The sequence below is a fragment of the Lagenorhynchus albirostris genome, chromosome 3 (genome assembly GCF_949774975.1).
Source record: "Lagenorhynchus albirostris chromosome 3, mLagAlb1.1, whole genome shotgun sequence".
Classification (NCBI taxonomy): Eukaryota; Metazoa; Chordata; class Mammalia; order Artiodactyla; family Delphinidae; genus Lagenorhynchus; species Lagenorhynchus albirostris.
This window is the reverse complement of record NC_083097.1, coordinates 158,399,317-158,406,403: the sequence shown is the minus strand read 5'-3', so window position 1 is coordinate 158,406,403 and position 7,087 is coordinate 158,399,317.

Here is a 7,087-nt window from a genome sequence, read left to right as displayed (position 1 = left end):
AACAACAGCATTTGCTCACTTCATGTCTCTGTCACATTTTGGTAATTCTTGTAATATTTCAAACTTTTTCATTATTATTATATTTTTCACGGTCATCTATGATCAGTGATCTCTGATGGTACTGTTGTAATTGTTTTGGGTGCCATGAACCACATGCCCATGTAAGATGGCGAACTTAATTGATAAATGTTGTGTACGTTCTGACTGCTCCATTGACTGGCCGTTCCCCCGTCTCTCTCCCTCTCCTCAGCCTCCCTACTCTCTGAGACACAACAATATTGAAATTAGGCCGGTTAATAACCCGACAAGGGCCTCTAAGTGTTGAAGTGAAAGGAAGAGTCACGTGTCTCTCACTTGAACTCAAAAGCTAGAAATGACTAAGCTCAGACATGTCAAAAGCTGAGACAGGCCAAAAGCTAAGCCTCTTGTGCCAAACAGCCAAGATGTAAATGCAAAGGAAAAGTTCTTGAAGGAAGTTAACAGTGCTACTCCAGTGAACACATGAATGATAAGAAAGCGAAACAACCTTATTGCTGATACAGAGAAAATTTTAGCGGTCTGGGTAGATCAAACCAGCCACGATATTCCCTTAAGCCAAAGCCTAATTCAGGACAAGACACTGACTTTCTTAAATCCTATGAAGGCTGAGAGAGGTGAGGAAGTTGCAGAAGAGAAGTTTGAAGCAAGCAGAGGTTGGTTCATGAGGTTTAAGGAAAGAAGCCATCTCCACAACATAAAAATATAAGGTGAAGCAACAAGTTATCCAGAAAATCTAGCCAAGATAATTAACGAAGGTGACTATACTACATGACAGATTTTCAGTGTAGACCAAATATTCTTATATTGGAAGAAGATGCCATCTAGGACTTCCCATAGCTAGAGAACAGAAGTCAATGCCTGACTTCCGAGATTGAAAGCACAGTCTGACTCTTATTAGAGGCTAATGCAGCTGGTGACTTTAAGTTGAAGCCAGTGCTCATTTACCATTCTGAAAATCCTAGGGTCCTTAAGAATCATGCTAAATCTATTCTGCCTGTGCTCTATAAATGGAACAACAAAGCCTGGATGATAACACACCTGTTTACAACATGGTTTACTGGATACTTTAAGCCCACTGTTGAGACCTACTGCTCAGAAGAAAAAGGTCCCTCTCAAAATATTACTGCTCATTGACTATACACCTGGTCACCCATGAGCTCTGATGGAGATGTACAATGAGATTCATGTTGTTTTCATGGCTGCTAACACAACATCCATTCTGCAACCCATGGATCAAGAAGTAATTTTGACTTTCAAGTCTTATGTTCAAAAATACATTTTGTAAGGCTATGGCCACCATAGATAGTTATTCCTTTGATGGGTCTGGGCGAAGTAAATTTAAAATCTTCTAGAAAGCATTTGCCACCATTCTAGATGCCATTAAGAACATTTGTGATTTGTAGGAAGAGGTCAAAATATCAATGTTAACAGGAGTTTGGAAGAAGTTGATTCCAACCCCCATAGATGACTTGAGGGGTTCAAGACTCAAGTGGAGGAAGTGACTGCAGGTGTGGCAGAAATAGTAAGAGAACTAGAATTAGAAGTGGAGCCTGAAGGTGTTATTGAATTACTGCAATATCATGATAGAACTTTAATGAATGAGGACTGCTTCTTATGGATGAGCAGAGAAAGTCGTTTCTTGAAATGGAATCTACTCCTGCTGAAGATGCTGTGAAGATTATTGAAACGACAACAAAGGATTTAAAATGTTACATAAACTTAGTTGATAAAGCAGTGGCAAGGTTTGAGAGGATTGATTCCAATTCTGAAAGAAGTTCTACTGTAGGTAAAATGCTGTCAAAAAGCATCACATGCCACAGAGAAATTGGTCATGAAAGAAAGAGTCAATAAATATGGCAAACTTCATTGTTGTCTTAAGAATTACCACAGCCACCCCAACTTTTGGCAATGATCAACCTGATCAGTCAACAGCCATCAACTCTGAGGCAAGACCCTCCACCAGCAAAAGGATTATGGCTCACTGAAGGCTTAGATGATGGTTTGCGTTTGTTGGCAAATATGTATTTTTAAATTGAGATGTACAATTTTTAGACATAATGCTATTGCACACTTAATAGACCTCGGTATAGTGTAACTTTTATATACACGGGGAAATCAAAAATTTCATGTGACTCACTTTATTGTGATATTCACTTTTTGTGGTGGTCTGGAACTGAACCTGCAATATTTCTTAGGTGTGCCTGTATGGATGTGTGTGTCATATTCATACGCATATTTCAAAGCTCTGACCTCTGGACATGGTGACTAACTGTCTCAGTTTGCCTGAGACTATCCCAGTTTCAACACTGAAATGCCCACGTTCTGGGAAACCCTAGGGTGGTTGGTCATCAACTGCTGAGCTGGAACTAGAAGCAATGATATCCCAGTAGTAATGAGCACACCTCATGCACAGGTTTTGGTTTCTAAATACCATTCTCCAACAAAAGAACCAGGGCTCCTTGGAGAAATGGCTGGTTCTAGGGCTGGAACAGCAGAAGTATCTTGTGTCAGTTCCTTCCCCTCTCTGAGCCTCAGTTTCCCCATCAGTCCAGTGGGAATAACAGTTTCCCACCGTAATGGGTTGAATTGTAACCACCCCCACCGCCCCAATAAATGTCTACCCAGAACCTGTGAATATGATCATATTTGGAATAAGAGGCTTTGCAGTAAGGATCTTGAGATAAGATCATCCTTGATTTAGAGTGGGCTATAAATCCAATGACAAGTGTCCTTATAAAAGAAAGGGAAAGAGACAGAGAGAGAAGGCCATGTGAAGTTGGGGGCAGAGATTGGAGTGATGGCAGCAACAAATCAAGGAATGCTTGGAGCCACCAGAAGCTGGAAGAGACAAAGAAGGATCCTCCCCTAGAGCCTTCAGAGAGAGCACAGCCCTGCCCACACCTAGATTTCAGACATCTGGCCCCCAGAACTGTGAGAGAATTAATTCCTCTTGCTTTTTTTTTTTTTTTCTTGCGGTACGCGGGCCTCTCACTGTTGTGGCCTCTCCCGTTGCAGAGCACAGGCTCCGGACGCGCAGGCTCAGCGGCCATGGCTCACGGGCCCAGCCGCTCTGCGGCATGTGGGATCTTCCCGGACCGGGGCACGAACCCGTGTCCCCTGCAACGGCAGGCGGACTCTCAACCACTGCGCCACCAGGGAAGCCCTAATTCCTCTTGTTTTAAGTGACCAAGTTCATGGTAATTTATTACCATAGCCACAGGAAATTCATACAGGAAATTCATTGGATTGTTGCAATGACCAAGGAAAATAAGGCATGTACAGTGCTCATCAAAGGGTGTGGCACCAAGAAAGAAAGCCCTCGGAATGTGGTTACTGTTCTCTTTCTCTGTAGGACTAGACCCTGGCACCCAGTGGCTCTGCATCCACCCCATCCTTTTCACTACAACAATCTTCCTCTTAACTGAAAGCAGGGTCTCAAAGAGGTATTTGTACACCCATGTTCCAGCAGCATTTTGCAAAATAGCCAAAAGGTAGAAGCAACCCATGTTTTCATCAATGGATGAATGCATAAATAAAATGTGGTATATCCATATAAAGTAATAATATTTACCCTTAAAAAGGAAGGAAATTCTGACCCATGCTACAACATGGATGAACCTTGAGGACATTATGATGAGTAAAATAGTCCAGTCACAAAAGGACAGTTACCGTATGATCCCAGTAATGTGAAGTCCCTAGAATAGTCAAAGTCTTAGAGAAAGAAAGTAGAATGGTGGGTGCCAAGGGTTGGGGGAGGGGAAATGGAAAGTTTGTGTTTGATGAGGATAGAGTTTCAGTTTGAGAAGATGGACGAGTTCTGGAGATGAATGGTGGTGACGGTTGCACAACAATGTGAATGTACTTAATGCCACTGAACTGTGCACTTAGTAATGGTTAAGATGGAAAATTTTATGTTGTGTCTTTTACAATAATAACAATAATAAGAGAACCATGTTGTGTATTTTACGATAATAATAATAACAATAACAATAAAAGAACCTTCCTCTCAACTCAAGACCAAAGAAGCTACTGAGCGCGACACCTGCATCTAAAATTAGGCTGGACTTGAGAGCTGGCCATCAGAGTTCTCACACCTACATGGGATGGCAGCGTCAGCCTGCCCTGCCAGTCATTCCCCAACCAGCCAGTGGCTTGCCCACCCCCTTCCCAAAATAGGCTGAGAGGCTATTTTGATACAATCTGTTCTCTCATAAAATGAGATCTCAGAACATTTGTGCTGGAAGGCAGGGAGCCAGCTTATTGCCAACACCCACCAGGTGCTAGATGAGTCCACGCAGAAGCATTCTGTGCACTCTTACAGAGCTGTCTTTGTAATCCAACTCCAGACACTCCTGCTGGTCATCCGAGGAGGAAAGCGAGGCTCGGAGAAGGGGGGTTACTGGCCCAATGCCACACACCTCGAAGGTGAAAAGGCAGGATAGGAACAGGTCTGAGAAGCTTCAGAGCCTATTCTAGTTTTCCTTTTCTTTTGATTAAGGTAGAATTCTCAGCATACGGTTCTGTAAGTTTTGACCACGATCAAGATACAGAACAGTTCTGCTGCCCTCTCCCCTTGAAGTTCCCCTGGCCCCTTTGAAGACAATCTCCCCTCCCACTCCTAGTCCCTGGTACCCACTGATCTGTGTTCCGTCTCCATCATTTTTGCCTTTCCTATAACATCCTATAAAGGGAGCACACGGGATGTAACCAGAGTCCGGCTTCTTTTGAAATTCATTCACATTGCTGTGTGTGTCAAAAATTCGTTCCATTCCTTCTCTGAGTAGTATTCCATGGTGTGATGGGATCATTGTATGATGTTCATCCACTCACCAGCTGATGGGCATTTGGGATATTTCTGGTTTTGGGTGATTACCAAAACCAGCCACTATAAACATTTCTTGTGCGAACATGAGTTTGTGCTTTACTTAGAAATGGGATTGCTGCGTGATATGGTCAGTGATGTTAAATTTTATATGAAACGACCCAATTCTTTTCCACTAGCAGTGCATGAGCATTCCAGTTGCTCCAAATCCTTACCAGCACCTGGCATTTTTAGTTATTTTTATTTTACTCACTTTAACTGGTATAGTATTCGTTTGCTAGGGCTGCCGTAACAAAACACTACAGACTGGGTGGCTTCAACAACAGAAATTTATTTTCTGACAGTTCTGGTGGCTGGAAGTCCGAGATCAAAGTGTCAGCAGCACATCTGGTTTCTTCTGAGACCTCTCTCCATTGCCTGTAGATGGCCATCTTCTCCCTGTGTCCTCACATGGTCTTTTCTCTGTGTATGTCTGTGTTTTAATCTCCTTTTTTATAAGGACACTAATCATACTGGATTAGGGTCCACCTTAAAGAGTTCTTTTGAATTTAATCACTTCATTAACTCCAACTCCCAAAATGGGGGTCGGGGGGTGTCACAATTCGGCCTATAACAGATACTTCAGTGGCATTTTATCATGGATTTAATGTGTATCTCATGTGATTACTTGTCATACATCTATTCTCTTTGGTGAACTGTCTGTTCAAATCTTTTGCCCAATTTTTATCGAGTTTTTTTTCTTAAGTTTTTTTTTACAGCTTTATTGAAATACTATTGACATACAATAAACTGCACAGATTTAAACTATACAATTTGATAAGTTGTGACATGTATATAGACCCGTGAAACCATCACCACAATCAGGAGGGTGAAGACATCCATCACCCAAAGTTTTCTTCTGCTTCTTTGCCATCCCTTCTACCCCAGCACCTGTCTCGTCTCTCTCCCCGAACACCCACTGATCAGATGTTATTACAGGTGAATTTGCCTTTTCTAGAATTTTATATGAATGGCATCATCCCATATGCATACTCTTTTGTATGGCTCTTTTCACCATCATGATGCGTTTGAGGCTCATTCATGTTATAGTTTGTTCCTTCTTATTGCTGAGTACTATTCATTCAAATTTTTTTTTTTGGCCGCACTGCACAGCATGCAGGATATTAGTTCCCTGACCAGGGATCAAATCCCAGCCCCCTGCATTGGCAGCATGGAGTCTTAACCACTGCACCACCAGGGAAGTTCCCATTCACCTTTTTTTTTTTTTTTCTTTTTGCGGTACGCAGGCCTCTCACTGTTGTGGCCTCTCCCGCCGTGGAGCACAGGCTCCGGACGCGCAGGCTCAGCGGCCATGGCTCACGGGCCCAGCCGCTCCGCGGCATGCGGGATCTTCCCGGACCGGGGCACGAACCCGCGTCCCCTGTATCGGCAGGCGGACTCTCAACCACTGCGCCACCAGGGAAGCCCCGTGTCCATGTCTTTGTGTGGACACATATTTTCATTTCTCTTGGGCACATAAATACCTGAGTGGAATGTCTGGGTCATACAAAACTTTTTAAGAAACTGCCAAACTGTCTTAACTTTTGTTTAACTTTTTAAGAAACTGCTGAACTGTCTTCCAACGTGGTTGCACTGTTTTCCATTCCCACATGCCATGTATGAGATTTCCATTTGCTCCACATCCTCACCAGCACTTAGTATGGTCAGTCTCTTTACTCTTAGCTCTCCTAGTGGGCGTGAAGTGGTGTCTTCCCACTCGTTTCCCCAATGGCCAAGGATGTTGAGCATCTTTCATGTGCTTATTTCTATACCATCTGTATATTCTCTATGACAAAGTGTCCACTCAAATCCTTTTAAGTTGAGCTGTTTTCTTATTATTGAGTCTTGAGAATTCCTTACATACGCAGGATACAATCCCTTTATCAGATGTGTGATTTTCAAAGATTTTTCTCCCAGTCTGTGGCTTGACTTTCATTCTTTAACAGGGTTTTGCACAGACTCTTAGCTGCAAATCCCAACCACTCCCATTAATCCTCCCACCTGTCTTTGAAGGGCAGTGATAATCATCATCCTCTTTTTCCCAAGAAGCAAACAGGCTTAGAGAAGGGGAAGCCCCATGACCTGTCAATGGCAGAGTGAGGATCAAACCCATTTCTGCTTAACTCCAAGCCCCGCAGACTTCACCCACTGCCTCTATCTCCCACTGGTGAGCAAGGGCTGCCATGA